This window comes from Suncus etruscus, chromosome 5, assembly GCF_024139225.1.
Source record: "Suncus etruscus isolate mSunEtr1 chromosome 5, mSunEtr1.pri.cur, whole genome shotgun sequence".
NCBI classification, from domain to species: domain Eukaryota; kingdom Metazoa; phylum Chordata; class Mammalia; order Eulipotyphla; family Soricidae; genus Suncus; species Suncus etruscus.
In genome coordinates, this window is record NC_064852.1 from 85,918,497 (window position 1) to 85,923,147 (window position 4,651).

Consider the following 4,651-nt stretch of genomic DNA (forward strand, 5'->3'; position numbering starts at 1 on the left):
CCTTTCATGTGACTGACCCAGGTTTGATACTTGAAGTCACATATGATCCCTTGAGCACTGCCAGGAGTGATCCTGAAGTACAGAGCCAGGAATAAGCCAAGAGTATCACCAAGTGTGGCCCAACTCTCCTCACAAAATTAAAAAAAATAACAACCAAATGGTTAAAATTATTTACAAATCATATAGCTGATAAGGGTTTGATATTCAAAATAGTTTTAAAATGATTCATACAATTCAATAGAAAAATATGATATAAATTGGGCAGAGAATCTAAAGAGACATTTTCCAAAAGAAGACATACAGATTTCCAACAGTTAAATGAAAAGATATTCAATTTCACTGATCAGCAGGGCACAGAAAATCCAACTTCACTGATCAAAAAGACAAGAAGTAATATCAAAAATACAAATATCACTAAAAAGAAAATAAGAGATATATCACTGGTGAACATCAACATAAAAATACTCAACAAAACCCTAGAGACAACTACAATAATATATCAAAGTATCATATACCATGATCAAGATGGAGTCCTTCCAGGGATTCAAGGATGGCTCACCATATGCAAATAAATTAATGTAATATACAATATCAACAAAAAGAAAGATAAAAATTATATGTACATATCAATACATAGAGATAATACTTTTGACAAGTTTCATCATCTTCTCATGATTAAAAAATAAAAGCCTTTAACACCAGGGCCAAACAGATAGTATAGTGGATAAGGTGCTTGACCTGCATAGAATCCTTCACCTCAGATGATCCACTGTGTCCCACAAGAAACGATCTCTAAAAGTAAAGAATAATTCCTGATCATAGTCTGGTGTGGTTAAATAATTTCAATAAATTTGTATAGAAAAGACTCCAAAATAGTAATGGTCATTTACTACAACCCACAGTGAACATAATGGTGAAAAACTGAATATCTTTCCTTGGAGATAAGGCAAAAATGTCAATTATTCTCATTATTATTTAGTACATGTTTGGAAGTCCTCATCACAGAAATCAGGCAAAAGAAAGAAACCAACACTACCCAAATCAGAAAAGAAGTTAAACTATTTGCTGTTTGCAGATGTCGCTGTGCCTATTTTGAGCCTCTAAAACATTAGATAAATGAAACATAGGGAGAAATGGCCATTAAATGACATATATGATAGTGGCATATTTACCCCTCGGTTCCACTGCATCTTAATAAAAGCATTCTAATAGCTATATGTAAGAATATTCAATAGAAGAATGGGTAGGGCACTTGCCTAGCATGCAGTTGACATGATTTTAATATCATGGTTCATCAAACTGGTTCCCAATTTGGTCCTCTGAATATATGTATATATTCAATAAAATATATTGATTCAATGAAAATAGTTGATAGTACATGAAAACTAAAAGAAGAAAATACCCACCTTACAAACAATTAGACTTTAATAATAAAAATATAATTGCTCTCATTTACTGACTGCTTACAGTATCAGAGGTATTGGTCCAAGAGTTGTCACAAAAATATATGACATTTTTATTAGTTGTACTTTCAGATAAAAAAATTAGTCATTTACTAAACTTTATATCAATAATGATAACTAGAGGTTTCTCAAAATATGAAAATGCTACTCAATAAAGCTACAAATGAATCAGCTGCCACCAGAAGTAATCTCTGGGCACGGAGCCAAGAATAAATCCCTGAGCCCTCCTGCCATGTGTGGATCAAAATTCCAAAGCCCAATCTCCCAGGGTGATTCTTTCCCACTACATTTCCAGAACAAATTCACTTGAAAATACCCTCTTTCCCCAATCACTTCATTTTTGTAAACTGAAAGCAAACTAAAGATTGAAAGCACAGGCAGAAAGCAAATACTGCCTTCTCTACATTTTGTCTCTGCATTCCATACTATTCTTTTTAGTCACTAAGAAAAAGATCTGAACGAAGTTATAGCTAATAGTTATCTTCAGTTCCACTCAGTAAGGGCAAGTCATTTTATTGAATCTGCCTGTCAACACTCTATAAACATGAGTCTTGATATATGAATAAATCAAGACAAAATAATACTATTCTTTGAAAGAAAATTCTTATTTGACCAGCATAGCTGTTTTTTTCTAAGAACAATTAATATAGTCATTAAACAGAAGAGTTGTTGCTCTTCATTTTTCATAAAAAACTAAGATGTTTATTTATAATTAAGGATTAGAACACTCTTGAGGTGGCCAGCCTGCACTTTGCCTGAAGTGCCATTTCATCTGCAGGAAAGCAACTCTCGGTTCATGAAGCCACATTAAAACCATATGTTCTTTATTTAAAGACACCTGTTCAAAAAAGGAAATGCCATGGTAAGATTAAAATAGAAATGGAATCTATTACTTTAAAAAAAGGCACTTCAGTTCATGAGTTTTCATAGCATTCTAAACAAAGAAATTCTCCTTGAAGCTTTCCAACTGGCCCAAATATATTATTTCATTTTTCAAATAATTTTTAAATGAAAGAATTAATTTCTTTCTGTTCATACATTTATTAATGTTTATATCTCTCCATCAACATTACAGTTTAGAATCTTGGATACTCCTTAACACTTCAGAACATTCCTGGCAATATTGCACCTCCTTATTTTCCTTTCTTAGCTATTTCTTTTTTTCATTATATAAGGACTTGAAGGCAAATGGTTTATGTATTTTGTTTGTTTGGATAAATAAGTCATATATAAATTACATTTTAGTCTTATTATTGATAAAAATATAGTTATTTTTAATAACTATACTATATTCTGCTGGAAATTTAATAAAAGGAATAATACCTAAGTCACAAGAAATACTTTCAAAGGGATATTTGAGGGAGAATGGTAGAAACAAGCAGCATGAAAGCATCAGATAACAATTTATTTCAATGCCTAATTTTTTCTAATGGTAGTCTGGGAAAAGAATTCATAAAGTTCTTTTATGTTGTGGGCTATATCTAATCTTTATTTATAGTGTGGCATTTTCAGCAACTAAAAATCAACCTCTGACTTTTTTAAGACTACCTGGTCAATGCTATACAAATAGAAAGCTTATATAGACTCTTAATGGACCCAGGTTCAATCTCTAGCATCCCATATAGTCCCCAAAGCCTGCCAGGAGCTATTTCAGAGCGCAGAGAGAGGAGTAAACCCTGACTGTCTCTGAGTGTGGCCCAAAAACAAAAATATAAACAAAAAGTTACTCTCACTATGGCTGGTGCTTTGTAAACTGCCCTTAGATCTACTGCTTGAGTAACTCTGTGCAGGATTCCCAGATTCCAAAACAAATACTATACAAAGATCAGGTCCTCCAGTGGCTTGATCTATAGATCCCCTTGAGTTCCTCACTTTGAAACATAGGTCTCCTGACCATCCTTTTTCTAAAGTAGAGCCTAACTGACAATTAACAGAATAAATAAATATTTCATGAGGTTATAAAGTAAGTTGAGTACAATTTCCCTATTAAAAAATACTAAGTATTAATTATTGGAGCCAGCGAGGTGACGCTAGAGGTAAAGTGTCTGCCTTGCAAGTGCTAGCCAGGGAAAGATCACAACCGCGGTTCGATCCCCTGGTGTCCCATATGGTCCCCCCAAGCCAGGGGCAATTTCTGAGCGCTTAGCCAGGAGTAACCCCTGAGCATCAAATGGGTGTGGCCTGAAAAACCAAAAAAAAAAAATACTAAGTATTAATTCTTATATTCAGTGATGTTTAGGTTATTTTTAATTAAATATATTTATTTCAGCACAATGATTACAAACATGTTTGTAGTTGGGTTTCATTTATAAAAAAAGAACACCTCCATTTACCAGTGCAACATTCCCACCACCAATGTCCCAATCACCCTCCTCTCCAACCCCTGCCTATATTCAAGACAGGCATTCTATTTCACTCACTACCATTGTCATGATAGTTATTAGTGTACTTATTTCTCTAACTAACCTTACAACTCTTTGTGGTAAGCTTCATATCATGGGCTGATCATTCCAATGATGTTTACATTATAAAGGTATCATGATTGGTCTAAATGCACAGATTGTTTTCATGCAAAACCATTTGTAAAATAACAGTAGTTGATTTGTTCTGATGAAATGAGCTTCTGCAGTGACTGATGTGGATAAAAGCAACCAGTACTCATGGCTTTATTTGAATAAAAATAGACTTCTATCATCTGAATGTTTTTTTATTTTTTTATTTAAAGAAAATGCATCACATAATTAACATAACTGATCACAATACATTGCTTCAAGATGAGGAAAAGCAATGTTATTTAAAAAATAGAAAGAAAAACTAAAAAAATAGAACAGAAGAGAAGAAAAACAAAAGGAGAAAAAGTTCAGTGACAGGTATACTTGTGAAAATTATTGTATTTCTAATCAGGTCATTAATACAATAGCAGAAGGTTTAGCAAAATCCTTTTCTTTAAAGATAAGAGATAAAAAATACAGTATAAAAGGGTGTATGTAGCAGTTGATGTTGTTTGCATAGGCACAGCAAAATAAGGGTGAAATAGAAAAAACCTTTGGCCTGAAAATGGGAAGACCTTACCCATGAAATATTTTAGTAGAAGACCAACTCCAGGCTCCAGGCATACTAAGTTTTCTAACCCCAAAATCTTTCTCTGTGGTCCCAGTTAGAGCTCCTCACAATCACAATTGTTGCTG